Genomic DNA, 12961 nt, shown 5'->3' on the forward strand with positions numbered 1-12961 from the left:
CGTCGCAAGAACAGGATATTCACCCGAGCGACAGCGACATACACTCACACACGTCTTGTTATCAGGAAAAAACACTCAGTCAGCGTCTGGAATGGGCTCTCATTAACTGTGTGGCCACCGGCACTTCCCCGTGGGGCCGTGGGGAAAGCACTCACTCATGATGGGATAGGGGCAAGTGGGCAACGGTGGGCCAGGTCTTCCAAGGCCACCAGCATGGCAAAGGCTGGAGGTGAGCACTGAGTGCCAGCACAGCCCTGCCATCACCCCAGTGGTCCCTTTCCTCCTGCTCTCCGTCCTAGCAGAGCCACAGGGTGGCAGGGAGAGCCTCTACAGAGCACGGCATCCACCCCAGTGCAAGGTTTCACCCTCTCCTTGCTGTGGTGAAGGTGGGGTCTTCAGGCTGAGAGCGGCCCCCAGCCCCATTTCCTTGTGTTTGCCACCCTCAGTCATGTCAACACGTCCCTGCTTCCAGCCCAGGCTCTGCAAAGACGTCCTGTGTCAGGTAAACAGGATCTCGCCGCGCTGTGTGACCTTGTTTACCTCCCTGAAAGAATTTGGCTGGAATTTTTTTTTATTATTTTTTTTCTTCCTAAGGGCTGGTGAGTCACCCTGCAGAAATGTCCCGTCCGTCCCCCGCGCTGCCCCCGGCTTCCCTGGCCCGTCGCAAGAACAGGATATTCACCCGAGCGACAGCGACATACACTCACACACGTCTTGTTATCAGGAAAAAACACTCAGTCAGCGTCTGGAATGGGCTCTCATTAACTGTGTGGCCACCGGCACTTCCCCGTGGGGCCGTGGGGAAAGCACTCACTCATGATGGGATAGGGGCAAGTGGGCAACAGTGGGTCAGGTCTTCCAAGGCCACCAGCATGGCAAAGGCTGGAGGTGAGCACTGAGTGCCAGCACAGCCCTGCCATCACCCCCAGTGGTCCCTTTCCTCCTGCTCTCCGTCCTAGCAGAGCCACAGGGTGGCAGGGAGAGCCTCTACAGAGCACGGCATCCACCCCAGTGCAAGGTTTCACCCTCTCCTTGCTGTGGTGAAGGTGAGGTCTTCAGGCTGAGAGTGGCCCCCATCCCCATTTCCCTGTGTTTGCCACCCTCAGTCATGTCAACACGTCCCTGCTTCCAGCCCAGGCTCTGCAAAGACGTCCTGTGTCAGGTAAACAGGATCTCGCCGCGCTGTGTGACCTTGTTTACCTCCCTGAAAGAATTTGGCTGGAATTTTTTTTTATTATTTTTTTTCTTCCTAAGGGCTGGTGAGTCACCCTGCAGAAATGTGTGCTGCCTTTCCACACTGACTCACCTCTCTGCCCACACTTCTGCCTTTCCCTCCTGCCCCCCAGCTCTGGGGCAGTCGAGAAGCCCCTCTTTGGCTGATGATGCAACCCATGGATGGTGCTGGTGCTGGTGCCAGTAAACCTGGCAGTGGCGGCTCTGCCACAGGAAACCCGGCCAAGCGTTCGGGCAGTCCCTGTGCCAAAACACAGGAAAAGCACCAAGAAATTACCCCGTGCATTGTCAACTCCAAAAACACCAAAGAAAACAAAACAAAGCAAAAAAACAACCAAAAAAAAAACTGATGATGCAACCCATGGACCGGTGCTGGTGCTGGTGCCAGTGGACCTGGCAGTGGCGGCTCTGCCACAGGAAACCCGGCCAAGCGTTCGGGCAGTCCCTGTGCCAAAACACAGGAAAAGCACCAAGAAATTACCCCGTGCATTGTCAACTCCAAAAACACCAAAGAAAACAAAACAAAGCAAAAAAACAACCAAAAAAAAAAATTGTCCTCACTGGAACAATTGCCCAGAAGAATAGAAAAGAGAAAAAAAAAAAAAAAAAGAGGCCAATGGACCTGGCTCAGTGCCAGGACCCTTGTTTTCCTTTCCCAACACAATGTACGTTAAATAATACTTCCTTCTCACAACAAGGCCCTCCTGGGCTGGTTTTTGTTTTTCGGCCCTGCTGTGTGGGGGTCGGTCAGCGCAAATGGCTCCCGGGAGCATCGGCACTGCGGGGCTGCTGCTCATCCCCTGCCATGGATTGCCCATTCCCAGCACTGCACAGGAGTGGGGGCCCTGGGGTTGGGCTGCTCGCCTCCCCCTCTGCTTTCTGGTGGGCAGCAGCAGGCTCTTGAGCACTTCTCCTGACCTCTCCCACCACTTTGCAGGATAACATCTCCAGGGAAGCTAGGCAGCCATCCCAAAGCACTGCTGTGTAACTATTCTCAGGCTACCAAGGCATCCATACCCAGCTAATCACAGCAGCCATATCACACATTCTGATTTATTGCCAGATTAAATATAACAGAATAAGAGCACAATGTACATTACATGGGGATGAACAGCTTCATGACATTTCAGGCTTCCAGACTGGGATGAGGGGAACCCCTGTTACTTGCACCTTGGCTCTTCAGTTTTCATTTGGCTTGTGGTCAGTTTTCTTTCCTTTGGGATTTCTCTTCCCAATGACAGTGTCACTGGCACCCAACTGACTGTATTTAAATGTCTGTGTTGTGGAAAAATCCAAGTAAAACTAGGTTTGTTTATTCTTCTTTCCTGAAAAATTTAACATCTGAGATACCACACCCCTCTTTGTTGGCAGTGTCAATCAACAGTCTCAAAGGGGCTGATCAGATCCATATCTCTTTTGTCTGAGGATTATTGGGATTGCTGATTAAATAACAGGTGCAAGAAAGAAAGGAGTTGTCCTTCTTTAAACCAAACTGAGGCCTTGGCACACAAAATGACATCACTTCAGCTGTACGTGTGTCTCCTCAGATTTCTACTTTCTTACATGAGGACCCAGGCTGCTGGGCAAAATGGACCTGCCTCAGTCAACAGCTTGCTCAACTGGCCAGCCTTGTCCTGGCACAAGGCAAGAGGGACGGATGCAGCAGTGGAGCAGCACGTGGCAGGTCTGGTAGGTATTTGGTGTACTTGCCCACTGACACTTGAAGTTGAGCAAACTCATTTGTTTCAAGGACTGACTTTGCGCACTGATGTTCCTGAGGCAATCCAGAGAGCCAGATCCAAGGTCCCACCTACCTGCATTGTCTGGGCTCAAACGTCAGTTTCTGACTCTGAGTAAGGATTTGTGTTCTGGGCAGAAACAGATGCCCAGGTGAGATCTTCTTGGCACTGTTTTGGTCTGTTCTTCTCCTATCAGAAGATGAGCCTGTCCACTGCTACAAGGGTGTATGTGGTCAGTCACATCAGCAAGAGGCTGGTCAGTGAAAGATGATTTCTGAACAAAGTTAACTGTGTCAAAGAGGTGCTGGAGATGGATTAGCAGGAGTTAGGTAGGAAATTGGGGCAGAGCAAGAACATAGCATGCAGCCCTGCAGAAGTCTGAGTGTTTGTACTGCCCCTGTGTTTGCTGTGCCCTCTATGAATTCCCAAATTTGTGTGGTGGACATCAGTGGGATTCACCTTACAACAGATGTCTAACCACTGGCTCTGAAGTCTCAGCCAGCTGTGTCATCTCCCCCAATGATCTACAGAGTGAGATGGGCATGTCCAGAAAAAGAACTTGATGCCCTGGCTTAAACTTTTTAAGCTTGGGATGAATCATGCTGTGGCAGTGCTCAACGCTCTCTTTTGTCTAGAGAAGGAGACAAAGGCTGTTAGTGTTTGACTGCTTCATTTTCACTCAGTTCAATTTAAGGTGCTTAAATTTTCGCTGGCAAATGCCAAGAACAGTGAATCCCACCTCAGGAGTACAATGTACCAGTGTACGACAAGCAGCAGCAAGTCCAGGAGCAGAGCTCCTCTCTTGATTTATTTAACAGCTACAGTTATTGCTTAAACTTGATCATGGGAACCACTGTCTCAGCAAAATGCATCTTGCTCAACATGCAGAGTATGCCTTGTCCTTCAACAGTGCTGTCAAAGAATACGTCCCTCAGGGACCTCAAAACACAGGAAAGAGTTGCTGGGGCTAGCAACTCACATCTGAGAGTGGGGTTTTCCCTGGATCTGGCATGGCACTTGTTTTTATCAGCTGCCAAACTTTTGGCAATTCACCAGCTCCTGAAAACACAAGTAAAAACCTGGAAAAGACAAATCCAAACACTTAGGCCAAATTACTGTGCACAAACAGGGGTCCTCGTGCCTGGTGGGAACAACCAGGTTGTCCATACTTGCCCCTATGTCCAGGGCAGCCCCTGGACACCAGGTCTCAGTGACAAAGGGCAGCACTGCTGGCAGATCTCCCCTTTGCCCTTGAGACCTTGCTGGAAACTTTTATCCACAAATAAAAGTTTGTTGCTTGGCCTCTTCTATTAAGGGATGCTGAAGGTTGTTTGGCTAGCTGATTAAATAAATCCCAGTGTTTTCTGCCAGACCAGGTGAAATCAAGATTTTCAGCTCCCTGTTTCTTACAAGATCATCAAGCAGCATTCAGCAGCTCAGTTACTGCTGAATATTCAGCTTTAAGAGAGTCATTCTGGCCACAGCCCCAATAACAACCATGAATCCACGTTTCAAAGGGCACTTGGAAGCACCAGACAACAAGAATATGAAAGAAGTATATTCAGATCAGGCTGTGTATGTGCTCTTTAAACCATTTTTAGTGTTTCTCAGGACCCAGACTTGGAGGTCTGTGTAGATAAGTGACGGGTTTTGCTGGTCACCTCACGTGTGAGCCTGTTCAGGGCTGTGTCAGTGCCATGACAACTGACCAAACTGAGGCATTTTCAAGGTGACTGTCAGAATGATCACTTCCATAGCAACCTGTGACGTGGAATGTGTGCTATTTTGACTGGGAAAGTCCATCCCTAGCTCTATTTTGTCCCCTACTTGTACCAGGTACACATCTGGGATGCATGATGTTCATCTGAATGCCAAGCTCATCTGTATCACAGAAAGTCGGAAGCAATGGTGGTGACATCAGCCAAGGCTGAGAAGTCACATGAACATTTCTAAAAGGAGATGTAGGACACTACCCCATCTGTTTGGTATCTCCTTGCTCCCTTCACTCAGGTACAAACCTCCTGCAAATGATGCCAACCCCAGTGGCTCAATGATCCACCAGTGCATGACCACTTGCTCCTCTCTCCTTTGGTGAACAGCGATGTTACTGGAGATAAAATTACTTCTTAATGTTTTCATTACCATGTCTTTTGCACATCCCCTCATAACAAACTACCAACTCCCAGCACTAGAGGAGGATCTATTCAGATTAGATAGAAGGCTTTGTGAGGTGGTGAAACACTGGGAAAAGTTGCCTAGAGAGGTGGTACATGACATATCCTTGGAAACAGTCATCATTAGCTTGAACAGGTCCCTGGGCAGGTTCATTTAGTTGAAAATGTCCCTGCTCATTGCAAGGGGGTTAGACTAGATGGTCTTTAAAGGTTGCTTCCAACTCAAACCATTCTAGGATTCTATGAATACCACTGGCCTTGGTCATGGGGAGCTGCAGCAGTCTGCTTTGGGGTGAGGCACATGCTTAGTGACAGATTTACAGTGACATCTCTAACACTATCTACTTGTTCTTTATTTTTTACAAGTTATTCTACAAAATAATTCTATTCATTGGCAGCTCTCTCACCCTGAATTTCCAGGGTTATAATAATTAGTGATCTTACAGAGTCCTACATATTTTAAGGGGGTTCAATCACTCATTTGGTCAAACTGTGCCAAGAACCATCTTTCTATTGGGTTTTGAAAGTAGACAGTGCTGTACCTGTCAATCTTGCTGAAGCAACAGTTTTCCTCAGAAAAAAATCTACCTACGCTGCAGTTTCAGACTCTTCCTAAGAAAGGTTTTCCGAAGTGCAGTGTAAGGCTGAATAATTTCAGATGGGAAGCATAACTGTCTACTGAGAAAAACGGGAACATACACTCCATTTTAAGCCCATTACAGAAAGAATTAGAAAGTCACGCGGATGCAAAGCTAATATCATCCTCTAGATAGTAACTGCTGCATCTAGTACTGCTCAGCAATGTGCAAAAATAGAAGTAGACAGAAATCCACCCAGACAAAAGCCAAGATTTTTTTTCTAATGTCAGTCAGGTGCCCAGACGTGGCTCCTGAGGTGTGAACATCCCATTGGCCTGACTGCCCCAGCGACCCCTCCTCACCTCCATTCTCCCAGACACCTGCAGTTTTCTTTGAAGCAGGGACATGGCAGGCATTTCCCAGAGACATGTCAGGACGCAGAAGGAAAAGCAGAGAGATGGATTCTATCTGTCAACTCACGATGAAATACAGTGACAGCCCCCCAAGTCCCAAAAGAAAGCTCAATTTTTTCTAGTTAAAAAAAGCATTTGGCTCTTTCCCTAGACCAGCTGCTTCCTACATAAGTAAGAGGCATGCACAGTGTACAGAAAAGAATATTTGACATTCCTAATCAATTAGATAAGGGGAAAAAACAGTCCATTTTCCTGTTCAAAATAAAATTATCGTGGTTACTTCAGATTTCAAGGGCATTTATCTCTCAGCTTCAGACAGAGGGGCACTGAGTAGACTGCAGGTTACTGACCCAGGGCTAGAGAATGACTAAGCTGCCAGCTGGAATGGAGGAGCCCAGGCTCAGCTCTAGTGGAGCACTGGGATGGGAACAGCTGTGTCAGTTGTCAGCCAAGTCAGGTGTGCCCTAGCAGAGCCAGGACTGTGCCAGGCCAGGAAAAACTGGCAGCATGGGAGGAGGGAGTTAAAACACCTCAAACCAAATTGTTCAAGGGAAGCACTCCCAGATCTTGCCCGCACACTCCCTGGCTTTGAAGACTTGTGTAAACATTTAACCAGGGAAATGCCAAGGAAATCAAGGTGAGGAAGAAGGTGGCTGGAAGGGTTGTAAGGGAACATAGGCACTTTCCCAATTTGAGTTCAGCTCAGGATGTTTCAGTGGGAAAGGCACAACCTGTGATGTGTTGTGTATTTTTTACTCAAAAGCACAGGAGGCTCCAGGCCCCGGGGCAGGTGCCAGACACCGCTGCCAGCCCTGCAGCAGAGGCAAAAGGAGCAGGCACAGTGGCATGGTGCTCTCTCCTTGAAGACCATGTGTCTCTGGATCATCTTTGAGACCTCTCCACAAGCAAATGGAGATTGGATGAGGTCTTTGAGAGGACTGACTGCTGTCTCCCAGTTCAGAGGAAAGCAGCAGCCCCGTTGCACTGCCTTGGTGCAACCAGGGTGAGCAGGGTGGGCTGCAGGCCCCTGGTATGGGATTTACCCCAGGCAATTACAGGCTCCCCCTGCAGTTCTTTGAGGCTTCAATCCCGGACAGCTGTAGCAGAAGTCTCAGTCCCTGCTGCTTTGCACTTGCAATACCAAGCCTGTGCTCTTCCACTATTTGTCAGGACAGCATGTTTCCCCAGGAAAAATATATGCCAATAGGGTAGCAAAGTGTCCGAGCCCACAAAGCCCTGTCCAGACCCAGCAGAGCCCTCTGGAGACCGCTCTCACATGTGGAATTTTGGGCCTGTAGTGCCACCTAATGAACAGGCGCAGCTCAGAGCCCACATGGATGCTGCTGTGTGCAGGGAAATCAGGCAAAGGCACTTGGTAGAGCACTTCATTGCTCTCGAATGCCTTTCATCCCTCTCCCAGTGCCTCAAAAACTACTTATTCCATTCTCACAACCCTGCTGTCAGGCAGCAGATAATAATAATCCTGTTCTGTGAATAAGTTGAGGAGCAGCTTTTTGCTGAGCCCAAATACATAAACACAAATATACAAAACAAGCCAGGAGTAGTTGAGTAACAAATGAGAGTTAACTCCTCGTTCCATGTAATTTTGGAAATAGTGCTTCCAAGGGACAGGGTAAAGCAGTGACACGGTGCATTGTTGCAATTTGCACTCTTCTCCTGGGACTCACTGCCTTGTTTGTCATGCACCAACAGGACCCAGCTGGGTGATGAGCCATGAACTCCCATCTTTCAGGAGGCAGAAGCTTAGTTCTGTTTGGTTTGTGAGGATGGTGGTCAGGCACGAGGTGCTAAAGGACATTCCCTTAGGAAAAAAACAGCTGCTGGCTGGCTTTTACATAGGACATTCTCAAGAAGAACAAATATTCCACACAAAGTGTAAGCTTCATGCTGGTAACACCACCTGCCTTCTCAGATCCAGAGAGCAGGACACTGAGGTGCCTCCCAGGACTGTGTTCTGGTTTCTGGCTTCTGCTGATACAAGGAGGCATCCCAGGGGACAAAACACCACCCAGGACAGGGAGCTGCCTTGAGGCAGCAGGCAGGCAGCGCGGGGAGTTCAGTCTCTCCCTGGAGCTTAGGAGTTAGGGCTCTGCATTCTTCTTTCTCCCTCCACCTTTTCTGTAGTGATCTCAGGTCAGGCACCCAGCAGAGCAGAGGCCCCTGTAAAGGTGCTGTCACAGAGGGCAGCACGTGTGTGAATGGCAGCAGTGTGGTCAGAGCCCTTGCCCAGAAATGGAGGCGCTGAGTTCAGCATTCTCCTCAGCCTGCAGGGACTGTAACACACTCCTTCCAGCAGCCTTCCAGCTGCTCCACCCCACACAGCATGGCATGGCAGGGCATGGTTTAGTGTGGTAGGTCTGTAGCACGGGTGGAGAGCACCTCCCACGTTCAGCATCCCAAGGGCATAACCCAGACATGTCTTGGTGTAAGGGCTGGGAGCCTGATTCTGGCACCACAAATGCCAGTCATGTCATGACTGCACAGATGCTGAACCCTGAGCGAAGTGTGAAACAGGCTCAAGCCCCACAGCTGGTTTTGAAATCTTTCAAAATTTTCAGAGTGCTTCAGGGGTGATGGAAGTGAGTACTGCCACTCTGGCCCTTCACAAAGGAAGGAACAGGGGACATACACTGTCTCACATGCAAATAGTCCTCCGTGGAAAGAAACATTTTTAGGGCTGGATGCTCTACAAACAGGCGGTGCCAGAAGAAGATCATACATGAGAGTGGGAGTCTTTGGAAGTTTTAAGCAATGAACAGCTGAAGAAGTTTCCACAGAGCATGTGGGAGCCAAGGCTTTTCAAAGACATATCATATGTCCACAGATGGGCAGGCTTTCACTAAAACAACAAAACTCAAATTAATTGAAACAACAAAACCCAATTTCATTGAAACCACAAAAATATTTTTAAAGAAAACAAACCACAAAAGCACTTATTTTCTCTTGCCCACCCACACTTCTAGTCTAGGCTACAGAGCAATGAAAATCCTACTACAGCTTCCTGTAGAGGAATTTATCTCAAGTGTGTATTTTGTGTACCAAACCAGCAAGGTTCCCTCTTGCTGTGACAGTCAAAGTGGCAGGGAGAGAAGGAAGACTGATTTCTAGCTAAGTGTTTATCTTGGAAAGCAGAAATCAGTGTTTCAGCACCTTCCCTAGGACATGTTTAGGAATTTTGCATGAGTCAGGCAGTGGATGACATGTACACACAGCCAGGAGTTGTGGTCGGGACACAAATCTCATCTTGCCCAGGAAAAGCACCGTGCCATAGCTGCTTCATGGCCCAGTGAACTCTGAATTTGTCTTGCACTGAACAAGGGGTTCAGTGGGTGAACATGTATTGCCCTTGCTCTTGAAAAAGAGAATAATCTGGTGTTTGGGGGCAGTCTCCCAGAAGGTGGGATTTTATAGCTCTGAAGACAAAGGAGGGACAGGACCTTGACTACCAACACTACCGGGTTTGTGCAATAATTGCTGAACTATCATTTAAAAGGTAGGAAAACAACAAACCCTCTTCTGGTGGCATTTGCAGCTGCAGTAGCTGCTATTTTTTGCACTGAACCTGCTCTGGGAAGTAGCTGAGCTCTTCAAGGAAGTCTGGGAAGAAACACCTTCCTGGTGGTTCCCAGCCACACCTGGCTGTGAGAGAGGGTGCAGTGGAAAACTGCTGCCCACCAGGTTGATCTAAGCCTAAAGGATGAGTGCCAGCTGTGTTGGATTGAGAGGAACACAGTCTGGGATTCTGGCTTACCATGCCACTAAAATGGTCCTCTAAGGGCCTCAGATGTGCATCCAAGGCATGGCCACGTTTCAAGAGAAGTGCTGGGTGCTCACATCTGAAGAGGATGGAAGGCTGCAGTTAACAGCTGTGCTGTATGCTGGGTAAGGAGCACAGAAACCCCATGCTGGGCAAAAAGTGGTTACGGATGGAACAAAATTACACAGAAACCATGACAGACCTCAACCAGAGCTCTCAGGGGAGCCTCTGCTTGGGCAAGATGATCATTCCTCCACCCTCTAGGACCCTGTCCTTTGGCAAGGCTGGGGGACTTGCCGCGTTGGTTTCCCCTGTGTCTGCTGTGTAACACCGGGAGGCAGGGCACTGCTTTGGGCTGGGGTCACTGGCCATCCCGCGTGGGGCAGTCCTTGTGCTGGGAGCAGATCGGGGCCAGGTGAGGAACACACGGCAGCCCAGATTTAAGCACGCTGGCTGCTGGTGCTGAGGGCTCCGGGTAAGCCGAAGAGCTGCCAGCTGGCAGCAGGGGGCGGCTGCATTCCTTCCACGCGTTTTAAGAAACTAACATTAAAAATACTAATTGATGCGAGCATAGCGACGGGGTAGGTTCCTGGTGCCCTTGGGCTTGACTGCGCTGGTACTCAGCGCATCCTGCGTGGCCTTCCCTGCTCCCATGGGGCAGACGGGGCTGAGAGCCACCTGCTGCTGGACAGACACACAGCAGAGAGGCCGGCTCACCCCCGGATCAGCGACACCTCGGGCATGGACAGTCGGGCTCCTCGGGGCTGCCAGCCCCGGGACATCACGGGGATGCCAGCGCTGCCTTCTGCTGCAAGGTCCTTTCTTGAAGCTTCACCAAGCAGCGTTTCTTCGGGATGTGCTGGGTGGTTTTGAAGCTATGCTGATTTTTGCTGCAGTCTTCTGGGGAATAAAAAAAAAAAAATCTTTGGCAGGATTAGGCTTTGTAGAATATAAATGACCATTAATAAATTTTTAGTGTTAATGTAAGTGCTTGTATCAACTGAAAGCTGAATCACTTAATCAGGCTAGCAGCAATTAAAATGGTAATTTTTTTTTCTGTACTAGATTCTGCTTGCAATTTTTACTCAAGTAAAACTCTTTGAAGTTAATTGGAATTTTGATTAAAGCCTCCTGGATCTGGGTCTCTGAATTTGTACTAAGGAAGGTTCAATATTTGCTTTGGTTTTCTGCACATGGAGTTCACTGCAATATATTAGTGCGACTGTACAATTAGTGGTAACAAGAACAACTCCAATAAAGATTTCTGTAATCTAGTTCTTGATATACTTCAGAAAAGGTCTTTTATCACAGAATGGCTTTTAAAGTACTGCTAAAACAGGCTGTAAGATCTGAAAACCTCGATTGATTAAATTGTTTGTCTTAATTATTTCTAGCCCCAACGAATGGCTTAGCAAAATTCACTTAACGGTAACTCAGAACTTGGATGGGGTGGGAGGATGGGAAATGTTCCTGATCTTTGCCTTATGTGCTCGGGTTTTGGTTACCAATACAAAGAAAAAAAACAAAACAAAACAACAACTGTACTGAAATGACATTATAACATAGTGGAATGTAAAGTAACTGTGGTGGAACAGCTTTTAAAGGTAATGTTTTGTCCAAAATGTTGCAAAATAAACCCCAGGCAAAGGCAAACCCCAGACCAAGGGCAGTGAGGCACTCTAGCATTTTGTGACAAGTACTTTCGGGCAAAGGAGTGCTTTTCTGAAAGCTGTGACATAACTGGTGCAAATACTGCTTAAACTTCTCTTGGGTCAGTTGCTGGTGTGGGAAAAGCAGAAAGAAAGACGGGAATAATCACATGGAAATTACACTGATAATACCAAGCATGTGGGTTCTTTTTATCTGTCTCTAAGAAGACTATTAGAGCTTGTGATCAAAATGCAGGTCAATTTGTTTTTGAGAACCTCTTTGGTATCCATTAGCAAAGTTAATATATCTATATGTATTATTGGTCTTAAGGAGACATATATTAAATAACGAGCTGTAAACGTCCTGGACTAAGAAGTACAAAAGTCTATCAAGATTTGAAATAATAATAACTGAAAGTTTGTTGGGTTTCAATCTTTCTTTTTTGCCTTATGTGCTCGGGTTTTGGTTACCAATACAAAGAAAAAAAAAAACCAAAAAACAACAACCGTACTGAAATGACATTATAACATAGTAGAATGTAAAGTAACTGTGGTGGAACAGCTTTTAAAGGTAATGTTTTGTCCAAAATGTTGCAAAATAAACCCCAGGCAAAGGCAAACCCCAGACCAAGGGCAGTGAGGCACTCTAGCATTTTGTGACAAGTACTTTCGGGCAAAGGAGTGCTTTTCTGAAAGCTGTGACATAACTGGTGCAAATACTGCTTAAACTTCTCTTGGGTCAGTTGCTGGTGTGGGAAAAGCAGAAAGAAAGACGGGAATAATCACATGGAAATTACACTGATAATACCAAGCATGTGGGTTCTTTTTATCTGTCTCTAAGAAGACTATTAGAGCTTGTGATCAAAATGCAGGTCAATTTGTTTTTGAGAACCTCTTTGGTATCCATTAGCAAAGTTAATATATCTATATGTATTATTGGTCTTAAGGAGACATATATTAAATAACGAGCTGTAAACGTCCTGGACTAAGAAGTACAAAAGTCTATCAAGATTTGAAATAATAATAACTGAAAGTTTGTTGGGTTTCAATCTTTCTTTTATTTTATTCTAACGTGATCATTGGAGCATAGTTTCTTCCTTTTTCATTTTTCCAGTCTGACACCTCAGCAAATGGATTCCAATGTGAGGGAAAGGAATACAAGCAGATCCTTGCAATTCAGAGAAATGTTCTGTTCTTTTGTGTCTACTTTTCCTGAAGGTCTTAATTTTGAGAAACAAAGAAAATTTTACCTTAAATATTTTCCCTATTCTGTCTAAAACACAGACACAGAATACGAGAAAGGAAGAACTAAAAAGAAGATCAAAGCTTTTTTAAATTACTATTATTAACCATTATTTTGTAATATAGTATAAACGTCTTGAGTAAGCAACAGCTAT

Source organism: Passer montanus, unplaced genomic scaffold, assembly GCF_014805655.1.
Source record: "Passer montanus isolate IOZ18808 unplaced genomic scaffold, ASM1480565v1 scaffold55, whole genome shotgun sequence".
Lineage (NCBI taxonomy): Eukaryota > Metazoa > Chordata > Aves > Passeriformes > Passeridae > Passer > Passer montanus.